Below are 12,965 nucleotides of genomic sequence, written 5' to 3'. Positions count from 1 at the left end.
AAAAACGATTATTAATTTTAAAAAAGGGGTGGGATTTCTCCACAAGAGTCCCATCGATTCTTTCAGTTTATTCTCACCACTCCCGCGGGGTAGGAGGTAGGCATTACAATTCCTACTTTCTAGTTAAAGAAACTGAGGCTCAGGGTCCTGGTACCTCCACAGCAGAGGTCCAGAGAGATCCCCACCTATGAAGCAGGGAGGGATGGTGGGGGTCACCTGGTCTGGGGGTTGCTGCCCACCCAGTTCTCTGTCGCCACCGGGCCATACACACACATCCAGCCGCTTTGTTCATTTGCATTATTCTCCTGGGCCCCCTTTCGTCATAGTTTAGGATTCCAGAAAGAATTCAGTGGGCAAACCAAGGCCCAAGAGGAGCAGCGGGGAGAAGCAGTGCCTCCATCACATGACAGAGCTGAGCGAGGACAACCCGGGGCCCCTGCGGTCACCCTGCCCCACTGTGTCTGTGCATCAGAAGCTGAGGAGGTGGCACCGGCGAGGCAGGGACTACCAGGGCCAAGTCCAGACACCATTCCGGGCCCTTGGAGATGTGCCAGCATGAGGGGCTGGGACGGGGGAAGTGTTGACTCCGAGGGGGAATTGGCTCTGGGATTGGCCTGGTGGCCAGACTCTTGTCTGGGGCTATCTGCTCCAACAGGCACGGACATTCTTATCATTCCACGGTCCTCCATTCATACCCACCTGTCTGGACTGGGTCTGTCCTGAGATGGAGCTGGAGTTGGGGGAAAGAAGAGTGAGGGAGACCGCAGGGATATACCACACCCCATGCCCACCCCCGCCCCCAGCACAATTACACTCATATACCACCCCCATGCCCACCCCCCCAGCACAATTACACTCATATACCACCCCCATGCCCACCCACCCACCCCCAGCACAATTACACTCATTCACTCATATGCTGTGCACACACTCACCGCCCCCCACCCCCTCCTCCAAGTGATTAAGAGCTTTGGAGCCAGACTGTCCTGTGTTGGAATCTAGAGTCAGCCCTCACTTATGGTCACTTAACTTGGCTTCAATTGTTTACTTGTAGAGTGGGGATAATAGTGCTTACCTCAAAGGGTGGTTGAGAAGATTAAATGAGAAGCCACTTAGCACCATGCCTGGAATAACTATAGTCGTTACTGTCATTTTATCCAACACTCCTCTATTGTACACACACACACACACACACACACACACACACACACACACACACACCAGAGGCTAACGCCCACCGATCCTCAGCCAGATGACCCCCCTCAGAGACCTATCACCTTCTGACCCCTCCACTCCAGGCAGCCTGGGGCCCTCAAGGCCTGGGTATGTGTCAGGTGTGCCAGCATCCCCTCTTCCCAGAATGCCCTCACTGCCACCTCTTCACAGGCAAACTGCCCCCTTCCCTTCAAGTCCCAGCTTCAGGTCCTTCTCCTCCAGGAAGCCTCCCTGACTGACCTCTGATCTCCTCCTCTAATTGCTAAGTCCTCTGAGTCATCGCCACTTGGTAATGAGACTCTCTCACTCTGGCAGCGAGAAAGCCTCTTCCTTCTTCCTCCCCAGAGTCTCTTAAAACTGAAAAAAGCACTTCCCAGGCAGATTTGGGACACCTTACACCGACCTCCTGATTCCTGTGTCACCCCGAGTCCTAGTAACTGTAGTCACCCATCATCATACATCTTCCTGGAGCTGGAAACAGGGCAGGGTGTGGAGGGCCTGAGGGGCAGGCCAGTTACCCAGTGGACAGACAGGATCAATGACAAACTGGGAAGCTGGAAGGACCCTCAATCCATTGTTGGGGTCCCAGGAACAGTTCTGCTGAGGGATGGGAATTGGAGCGAGTCCTCTGGAGCTGAGGGTCCCTGCTGGGGGAGGTGTCCCTGAAACCCTCCTGTAACAAAGGTGTTGAGGTTTGCCCTGCAGCCTGCAGGACCAGACTCCCCACCTTTCATGGGGAGAGGGAAGCAGATTTGTTCTCAGAGGCCCTGGAAGGCGCTCTGGGAGCCAACGTGAGGTTGGAAGAAGCTTTGGGAAGCAGATCGCACACACCCGACTTGGGAAAACTCGTAACAGTCCAAAAGCCCAGCAGCTTCGGGGCAGCAATTTCTCCACCGGGTGACAACCGGGAGAAGGGAAGGGGTCAGCACTAGAGGATCCCTGCGTTGGGTGGGAATAGGCCCAGGACTCTTCTCAGATACTTCCTGGCTCTGAGAGTCACTGTCTAAGATTCAATGACGTAAAGATCTGGAACTCTGGGTCTAAAATTCTGTCCCTTTAAAGTTCTGAAATGCAGCCCTGGATGGACAGCTTGGTTGACTGGAGAGTCATCCTGATATGCCAAGGTTGCAGGTTCGATCCCTGGTCAGGACACATACAAGGCTCAATGAATGAATAAATGAATAAGTGGAACAACAAATCAATGTTTCTCTCTCACACTCTCTCTTCCCCTCTCTCTGAAATCAATTTTTAAAAAAATGAAGTTCTGAAATGCCACACGTGAAATTTTTTATTTTTAGTAGACATGTTTTAAAAAGTTAAAAGAAACAGATGAAATTAATTTTAATAATACATTTAACCGAATATACTCCAAATATTATATTTTCAACATGTAATTAATATAAAGAAATAGTGAGATGTTTTAAGTTCTTTCTTTTGTATTTAGTCCTCCAAATCCTCTGTGTACCTGACTCACAGCACATCTCAATTCAGGCTAGCCACATTTCAAGGTTCAATGGCCACACATGGCTAGTGGCTACAGTGTTGGACTGCACAGTTTAGAAACCTAAAATCTATGACTCACTTTCTTCAAACTCTAGGAAGCTATGCCTCTGAGTTTCTAGAAGTCTGTGGCACATTAAGTGTCAGTACTAGTAATGCTACAACTGTGATTCCACCGGATTAAAATGTTTCCCGGAGTCTGCTTGTGGGTAAGTCTTCTCCCCACGTGTTTTTTTGTGTGGAAAGAAATCCAGGCCCCTGCAGAGTCCCTGGGAGGTAAGGGAGCAAGGCGCCTCCCCCTGCCCTCCAGCTGCCTCCACCATCTGGCCCAGCCCGTGGAAGCCGGATGGGCATGCCCTGTGCCCGGGATGCCGGCCTCTCCATGTACAGCTGCCTCACCAGCCATCCCTCCAGCTCATCATCTCTCCATCCAAGCTCACGAGCCTGAAAGTGAGGCTCCTGCCTTTGAGTCCTCCTGGGGAGGGGCATCCCCTGCCCCTCTCCCTTGGTTTCTGTCCACTCTGGAGAGCCTCTGGGGGCGGCTGCAGCAGATGGAGCTGGGAGTGTGGTTAAAACCCCACGTGGAGTCCCCTGAGGGTGGAAATGGACTCCATTTGCTGGAAGCTATAGCCTGGAGGGCAGAAGTCAGAGAGCCACTGTCTGGGGCTGGGAGAGCCAGAAGGGCTCTCTGAGGTCATGTGATCTATGCCCCCCACTGGTGCAGATGGAGGAACAGGCTGGAGAGCAGAAGGGGTTTCCTGAGCCAAGCACAAGGAGGGTGTCAGCGATGGGCTCTCCTCTTCCTTTTCCTAAACTCCCTCTCCGGGCTCCACTTTCAGCGAAATCAAGATGCAGATCCAGCTCCACGGAATGGCAGGGAGGCTGCGGGAAGGCCCCCAGTATTATATCTATGTGGGTGATTTCTTGGCTTTGGGATACCTGTTCCAGGTCCAGAGGCCTCCTGGTTCCAACCCGCCCCAGGCTTCCTTCGCTCCAGGTCCACAGGCAGGAGTCTGGGTGAGGCAGAAGCTGCAGCCAGATGTGGAGGGTCTCAGTCAACACAAGGACCAGCCTCCGGATCTGCTCCGTTATCCAGCTCTGGATTCCATTTCCAAGTCCTTTTGTAACTACACTCTCCTTTTATCCTCACAAGAGCCCCAGGGGAAGGGTGGGCAGGAGGGCTTGCCATCAGCACACGAACTCCCAGCCCTATTGCCTTGCAGAGGGCCAGTGCTGGGGCTTTGCTCCTGTTCCACGTTTTGCAGGTAGGGAAACTGAGGTCCAAAGTAGGGCTATGACCTGTCTCAGGCTACAGAGCTAGAGGGAGGCCCCTGAGGTATCACTGGCTCAGCACCCATCCAGGGAGCCCCACCTTGCTCCGCTCTCAGGCACCCAGACTCTGCAGCTGAGGAGTCGAATGTCAGGAGTCACCTGCACTCACAGTTTCCAAGCTGGGCTGCTTCCCGGCTGGGTTTCCCCTCCAGGGAAAGCCCCAAAGCCATCTGCCTGGTCAGGAGGCTCAGGGAGGAAATGGTAAAGAGCCTGCTACAGAGGGCAATGAAAAACAGCCAACCTTTGGCTTCTGGGGTCTGGCTCTGCTGAAGTGGAGAGGGGAGCAGCACGAAGGGAGACCTGGAATCCAGATTTGGAAAAGCACAAACTGAGGAGTGAGGTGGGCCTGGGTTCGAGTCCCAGGGCTGCTACTCAGCAGCTGTGTGATCTTGTGTCCATGACTTAACCTGGGCTCCCTCTTCTGTTAACTGGGCTGTCACCCACCTCCAGGGTAGTGGGAGTCTGAGTGCTCACAAGCTAAGCCCATAGCTAGTGCTGAATAAATGATAGTTCTCGCTCACATGCCCCTCCAGGAACTGATCAGGCCCTGCCCCCCTCCAGCTGCTCCCCTTGGCTGTCATAAATATGGCCCAGCCCATAAATATTTATTGCATAAACATATGAATGAATGATTGCTGCCAGCCCAAAATACAGCAAAATATAGGGGAAGGCTTTGAACTAGTCTATCAGATCTGACAGACTGTCACAACTCACTAGGTGGCCCCAGGTTTTGAGGAATATAATAATAACTAACCTTTCTAAAGCACTCACTGTGTGCCAGGCTTTGCTAAGAAGCTTAGAGCACCAAGTTCTCCCAGCAGCACTCTGAGAAAGTGTGACTGTTGCTAAGTGGCCCCGCAGTCACATTGCTGGTTGGCAGCCACGTCTAGATGTGGACCAGCCATCCTGTCCCCAGAGCTCCTGGTCTTTCCGAGGGGTGGCCAGGACCTCTGTGGGGAAGGGCTCCCCTCCCCAGGTGGCTGCTGGTGCTGCTCAGGGTTTCCCATGAGTTTTGGAGGCTCCTGCAAATCAGATGAAGTGGGCGCTCTGCCCACTAAAGACTGTTGCCTGGGCTCTTTGTCAGAGACTAATTCTCACCATTTTCTGGGTGTTTCCTGCCCAGAAGGAGGAAGGAAGCAGGGGCTCCAGCTCCTTTGTCCGCCCTCAGCTCATCCTCCCCCTCCCCTGCCCCGACTTTTGGACCTTCCTCTTCCTTGTCCAACCACTGACCCTGAACTTGGAGTTCATTCCCAGGCAGACTTTACAGTGCGACAGCAACAATAACTCAGGGACATGGTTCTATGCTCTGCCAAGAACCAAAGGGTGCTTTCCTTTCCCGGTGGGCAAATTTGGAGAAATCTGGCCCCCAGATGGAGGAGGTGGGGGTCGGGAATGTGCCAACAACTGACATCAGTTCACAAAGAAGCTCCACAGTGATGGTGCGGATCATCCCATCCAGCCTGCTTAGACGGTCTGATTGCTATCACCCAGTTTAACAGAAAAGGAAACTGAGGCCCAGGAGGAATAAGTGACTTGTTCATGGTTCTGCAGACATTTGGAGGCAGAAGCAAATGTTTATCCCAGTCTCCAGAGAGTTATTATTATTATCATAATAACTGTTAATATTATTGAAAGGATTTACCAAGCTCTGACTCTGCCAAGAGCTTTCCCTCTCATTACCTTATTTAATCCTCTTGGCAACTCAATACTGAACCCCATTTTACAGACAAGGAAACTGAGGTACAGAGAAGCAAATCACCTACCCAAGTCCAGTATTTGCATCCACAGGGTATCAAAGCCAAGTTTGAACTCAGTCTGTCTGGCTCCAAAGTCTCAGGTCTTATAGGCAAGACAGGGCCATCTCCACCTGGGGTAGAGTCATTGCGTTTCTCAAAGGAGGGCCTGGGATGAGCCTGGCCTTACCCCTGTTCCTGACCTGCTTCAGGCCTGATACACACAGCTCCTGGGAGCCCCTCAGGCAGCAGGCCCTGAGAAATGGAGCAGGCCGTGCAGGACTGTGGGCACGTGGGGGCCACATCTGAGTGTGAGCCCTCTACACGTAGCAGCAGCCCCTGGTCTAGGTCATTGTGGCCCTGTGACACTTCACAGATGAGCTCACACATGTGTGCACAAATTCCTTCCTTTTTTCCTTCTTCCTTCCTTCACCGAACACCAGCTAACTGGCCCTCATGTTTCCACACACAGACATTCACTTCTTTTGCTGGCCTCCCCCACCAGGGGCAGCTATATCATTTATGGGGCTCAATGCAAAATGAAAATGCAGAATATCTTGTTCAAAAATTGGGAATTTCAAGATAGTAACAGCAGAGCATTCAACCAAGCACGGGACCCGGTGTGAGTACAGATGGGGCATGCCCATATGCCCATGTGCCACCCTGTTCCACTCATCTCGTTCCTGTCCCTCTACCCACCCCTCCTGCCACATTATCAAGTTCTTTCCCATCTCAAGGCTTTTGCAAAGGCTGTTCTCCTGGCCGCAGACCCTTTTCCCAATCTCCTCTCATAACTGGGTCTTTCTCATCATTCACATGTCACCCAAAGCCACTTCCTCAGAGAGGCCCTCTTGGCTCCAGTCTAAAGTGGCCACCTGCATAGCTCTCCATCATGTCTGCTGTTTGTCCCTTCCTAGGGTGCATCACAATCTGTGACCTCATGTGCACTTGTCAGTTTAATACTTATTGTCCATCTTCCCCAGGGCAGGGCTGTCCTGCTCAGGACTGAACCCCCAGGGCCCAGGGCCCAACCCAGTGCTCGGCACATAGTAGGTATTCAATAACTATTTGTAAAACAGTGACTGCATAAAGGCATGCATGGACACAGACACCCTAACACACCCCTCCCCCCACTCCTCCATCACCTCCCACCCTCCCGCTGCAACCAGACAAGCACAGGGGTGCTCCCCAAACATCCTGGTGCCCCAGACACCCCAACGCAGAGAGCTGATGAAACCAGTGGGAGACCCAGAAGGGAGACCCTTCCTGGATCTGAGGCCTCGGAGCCAGGACAGACGGAAGTGGCAGAGCCAGGAGAAAACAAGAAAGAGAAAGAAGGAGGAGAGGGGCGAAGGAGGCCAAAAGGAAGGAAAAGGAGACAGAGCTGGAGGAAGGAGGGAAGAGGCAGACAAGGAGAACGAGTTGGGCTTGGTGCTAATCCCGTGCCTTCTCTTTATTAGCGAAACTAATAATTACTATTAATACCCAGCCCCTCCCTGGCCCTTTCATCCAGGCTGGTGGGGAAGTTTTGAAGATGAAAGTCTGGGGGCCTCTCGGGTGCAGGTGACAGAGCTTCACAAACAATAATTAGACTTGGCAGCCCCCTCCCATTACCCCCACCCCCCATAGCCAGGATGCTGTGCCACCTGACTCCACGCCTTTGCAGGTGGGCACGCAGCAGCAGCTGCTCTCTGGGCCTGGCCCTCCTCTGAGAGACGCTGCGTAGCTGCCCTGGGAGGGCAGGGCTGTCAGCAGAGACAGTCCTGGGGGAGGTGCCAGAAAGAGGAACCTCATACCAGGTGGCACTGAAACTAAGGAGCCCTGCCCTCGGCTGAAATTACAGCCCCATCCCCAGGGCTACCCCCACCTCACCCCGGGGGCCTGTGTCTCTGGGCCCTGCCAGACAGCAGTGGGGGACAGACCACTGGGAAGGAGGATCTAACAGACAAAGAGACAGAGTCAGCATGTCCAGCTTCTCCACGCAGCCCCAAGACCACCCGGGGTCCTGGTCTGTGGCATCCTCAGGGCCGTTTTGTTCCACCTCTCTCAAAGGGCCTCCCCTCTCCAGCAACAGTGACAGCCATCAGCCAGGCTCCCCCGCACACCGCCAGTGATGGGGCCCTCGCTACCTCCCATTCTTTGTTGAGCTGCCTGGACAGTGGGCTGTGTGATCACATCCAATCCCTTGACATGAAGTACAGTCTAGAACAGCCGTGGGCAAACTACGGCCCGTTTGAAATGAATAAAACTAAAAAAAAAAAAAAAAAGACCGTACCCTTTTATGTAATGATGTTTACTTTGAATTTATATTAGTTCACACAAACACTCCATCCATGCTTTTGTTCCGGCCCTCCGGTCCAGTTTAAGAACCCATTGCGGCCCTCGAGTCAAAAAGTTTGCCCACCCCTGGTCTAGAAGCTCCTGAAGTTACATCAGTAGCCTCACCTTTCCCATGAGCCCCAAATGCCTGCCCCATCTTTCTACTACGATGTCACGTGGTGGCTCCAGAAATAACAAGGCCTAAGCTTAATTCCCACCTCCGCCCAGGTCATGACCTCCCCACTTGGGTTCTAGGCCCTATGGTCTCTCTATTGCCCAGTCTTAGGACCTGTAATGATCCTAACCCCTGCATCCAATCATCTGTAAATCCTGTAGATTCTACTTCTAAAGTGTCTCTCAAATCTCAATGTCCTCCATCCTCACACCTCCGTCATGCTCTGAGCCACCATCATGTCTCACCTGTATGACCATCGTCACCTGACTCTCCAAACACCAAACCAAGCCAGCGTGGACTTTGAAATACACAAATCAGAACATGCCACGCCCTGCTTACAGCTCTTCACTGACTTCCCATGGTGTGTAGAATACAACACACGCTCCTCACCAGGGCGCACAGAACCCTGCCTCCCAGATGATCTCACCTCTTTCCCACTCTTGTGCCCCCACCTCCATGCAGTCCCTCAGGCTCTTCTCGCCCAGCCGTTCCCTCTGCCCCAATGCTGACTGTTCCTCCAGCCCTCCTCATGGCTGCACCTTCTCACCCTTCTGGTCTCTTCCTTAAAGTCCTGTCTTTCCCTCCTCAAAGAGAGTGAGCCCAGCCCTGTAACCTTCTCGGGTCTGCCTGTTTCCGTCATAGGACTTACCGCACCCTGCAATGATAAATTCATTGGCTGGTTTACTTGTATAACAGCTGGCTGTCTCCCCTGCTGGGCTGCTCCAATGCCTATGCTACCCTTTGCTTTGTCACTCTCCAAAGCCTAGCACAGTGCCTGGCACATAGTTGGTGCTCAACCAATGTGCAGAGTGAGTCAGTGGCCCAGGATACAGATCCCGTTCTTCCCTTTGGGGTGACCCAGAGCAGGTCATTCACAACCTGGTCCTGTGGTGTGGCAAAGTGCAGGGAGGCCTGTATCAGCATCTGGGAGACCTCAGAGCAATCTGTGTCCATTTCCTCCACTGTGAACCAGACAAGTGACCGTAGGCACATCCTTAACCTTCTCCTGCCTCAGCTTCCTACTCGGGAAAATGTGGGTAAAAACCTGAGCTCCTGGGGGTGTAATGAGGCACAAAAGGAGCAAGGACACCAAGGCCACCCGACAACTGTGTCCCAGGTGCACGTCCTGACTGAAGCGCAGAGTTCCACACTCTCCCCCATCCGCCCCCAGCAGTGTGGAGACCAGGCGCCATCTAGTGGGCACATCGGGGAGAGCAGGCATTCTTTGCCTCTGTTGTCTGTCCCACTTAGGGTGGGACCTGCCCTGATGGGCTTCATTGGGTAGAGCTGGGCCTAGGCGCAGAAACCTCTTGCCCACCATCATAAAATGCTGACACCCACCCCCCCCGTGGGCCCATCCCCCAACCTTCGAGCTCACCTCCCACCATTCCCTCCCCTCTGCCACAGAGAACTTCTCTACAAATGATTCTGAATGACCCAAGTTTTCCTTTGACTCAAGACCTTCCACAGGCAGTTTTCTCAGCCTGAGAATTCTCCCCAGCCTCTTCTCCTGTCCTGGCTAAGCCCTACTCCCTCACTGGGCTTCTACTTAAATGGCCCCTGGCCAGGCTATGTTCCATAGTCCCCCCATCCCACCATTGCTAAGCCTGTGCCACAGGCTCCATATTTCTTGCTCGTGTTCCCTGTCAGACAAAGACCTTGGCAGAGGTCCTGAAATGCTCCCCTCCACATACTAAGTGCTGCGAGTCGGGCCCATACACTCAGACTGCAGGCGGGTCACAGCCTATAGAGGGCAGGCCTTGGGGTTTCCAGGAAGAAGGCAGGGTGCTGCCTCATTTGGCCCCCCTCCAAGCCCCAGGGCCATCTGAGTGCAATTGGTGTCTGACTCCTGGCTGTGTGTCTAGGGCAGCTGTGGGCAAACTACGGCCCGCGGGCCAGATCCGGCCCGTTTGAAATGAATAAAACTAAAAAAAAAAAAGACCATACCCTTTTATGTAATGATGTTTACTTTGAATTTATATTAGTTCACACAAACACTCCATCCATGCTTTTGTTCCGGCCCTCCGGTCCAGTTTAAGAACCCATTGCGGCCCTCGAGTCAAAAAGTTTGCCCACCCCTGGTCTAGGGTGAACTAACTCGCCCTCTCTGGACCACAGCTTCCCCTCCCTACTCTCTCCTTGCTCCTCTTGCAGAACTTCCCTCCAAAGAGAGGAGAGGATGGATCCCACATGTAAATTAAAATATAAACTGTTGTGCCAGGCTGGCGTGGTTCACTGGTTGAGCATCGACCTATGAACCAGGAGGTCATGGTTCGATTCCTAGTCAGGGCACATGCCCGGGTTGTGGGCTTGATCCCCCATGTGGGGCGTGCAGGAGGCAGCTGATCAATGATTCTCTCTCATCATTAATGTTTCTATCTCTCTCTCCCTCTCCGTTCCTCTCTGAAATCAATTTAAAAGAAAAGAATGGGAAGTAAGGGGCCTTCCAGGCAGGGCTTGAGGGTCCAGGAAAGGGCTTGGGTTTGGCTTCTTAAGGCCAATTTCCTAGTCTGCATTCACACACTCAACAGATATTTGAAAAGTGCCTGGATCCATGATGAAAAATAGTGGGGTTCTGGAGTCAGATTGCCTGGGCTCCGGTCCCAGCACCACCACCTATGGCTGTTGATCACTAACTTATTTCCTCAGTTATAAAATGAGGGCAATAAAAATTTCTAACTCATAGGGTTTCTAACTCATAGGGTTAGTGAGGGCATTCAATGAGATGATGCATGTGACTCAGTACAGGGTCCAGCATGTTGTAAATGTTCAATTAATGTGAGCACTATCATGGCCAATATTATTCACTGAGCAACTACAGTGTCAGTCACGCATCCCATGCTGCCTTCATCGGTCTGCCCTGCACCCAGGGCCTCCCTTGTCTCCAGCTCGCTGGTTCCTAGGGGCCTGGCAGCCCCTCAGTCCCTCCCTCGGATTCCTCTCCAAGGCCTCAGAGCTTTCTGCCACCCTCAGGAATTCCAGAACATCTGGAGAGGAACCTCCTCCATCCCAGCGTTTCTCTGATGATTTCCGTCTTGTCCTGGGAAACCTGGCTGTCCCCTGAGGATGCTACATTCTCCCTCAGGCCTCCCAGGCCTCTCCTGTTTCTTCCACAGCCTGTGGAAGTGAGAAGAGGTGGGAGAGGGGAGGGAGAAGCCCAAGGATGTGAGCATGTTGTCCTTTCTACTCCTCGTTGTCACGTTCAGGCCATTCTGCCTCCCATCTCCCTAGGAGACACTCCTTTTGAATCTTGTTGCTATACAGTAGCACTCATTACTCCGCCTCAGCACAGACATCTACTACTCCCTGGGTCACACCCTCCCACCTTTGAGGGCTCTACCCTGGACTCAAAGTCACTCTCAATTGGTTTGTTCCTGTTTTAGTTCTTGGTCATTTCAATATTCACATGGATGACGTCGCGAGCATCTGGTCCCTGGTCACCTGACCTGCTCTTCTCTAATGATCTTGTCCCCAAGCCCATCTCGGCCAGTCACTCCTATGGTCAATAAGAATATGTTAAATGGTGTAAGGAGCCTCTGGGACAGCTTCAAGCGTACCAACATCCGAATTATCGGGGTGCCAGAAGAAGAGAGAGAGCAAGATATTGAAAACCTATTTGAAGAAATAATGACAGAAAACCTCCCCCACCTGGTGAAAGAAATAGACTTACAAGTCCAGGAAGCGCAGAGAACCCCAAACAAAAGGAATCCAAAGAGGACCACACCAAGACACATCATAATTAAAATGCCAAGAGCAAAAGACAAAGAGAGAATCTTAGAAGCAGCAAGAGAAAGAAAGTCAGTTACCTACAAGGGAATACCCATACGACTGTCAGCGGATTTCTCAACAGAAACTTTGCAGGCCAGAAGGGAGTGGCAAGAAATATTCAAAGTGATGAATACCAAGAACCTACAACCAAGATTACTTTATCCAGCAAAGCTATCATTCAGAATTGAAGGTCAGATAAAGAGCTTCACAGAAAAGGAAAAGCTAAAGGAGTTCATCACCACCAAACCAGGATTATATGAAATGCTGAAAGGTATCCTTTAAGAAGAGGAAGAGGAAGAAAAAGGTAAAAATACAAATTATGAACAACAAATACACATCTACCAACAAGTGAATCTAAAAATCAAATGAATAAATAATCTGATGAACAGAATGAACTGGTGATTATAATAGAATCAGGGACATAGAAAGGGAATGGACTGACTATTCTTGGGGGGAAAAGGGGTGTGGGAGATGCGGGAAGAGACTGGACAAAAATCGTGCACCTATGGATGAGGACAGTGGGTGGGGAGTGAGGGCGGAGGGTGGGGTGGGAACTGGGAGGAGGGGAGTTATGGGGAGAAAAAAGAGGAACAAATGTAATAATCTGAACAATAAAGATTTAATTTTAAAAAATATATAAATAAATAAATAATAAATTTAAAAAAAAGAATATGTTAAATTAATGAATAAACTATGAGAGGTGCCTGACTGGTGTGGCTCAGTGGTTGAGTGTCAACCTCTGAACCAGGAGGTCACGGTTCAATTCTCAGTCAGGGCACATGCCCGGGGTGCAGGCTCGATCCCCAGTGGGGAGTGTGCAGGAGGCAGCCCATCAGTGATTCTCATCACTGATGTTTCTCTCTCCCTCTCCCTTCCTCTGAAATCAATAAAAATATACTTTAAAAAACGAGAGGTGATTGTAA

This window comes from Myotis daubentonii, chromosome 5, assembly GCF_963259705.1.
Source record: "Myotis daubentonii chromosome 5, mMyoDau2.1, whole genome shotgun sequence".
In the NCBI taxonomy this organism is placed as follows: Eukaryota; Metazoa; Chordata; class Mammalia; order Chiroptera; family Vespertilionidae; genus Myotis; species Myotis daubentonii.
The sequence above is the reverse complement of the archived record's forward strand: the minus strand, read 5'-3'. Positions refer to the sequence as shown.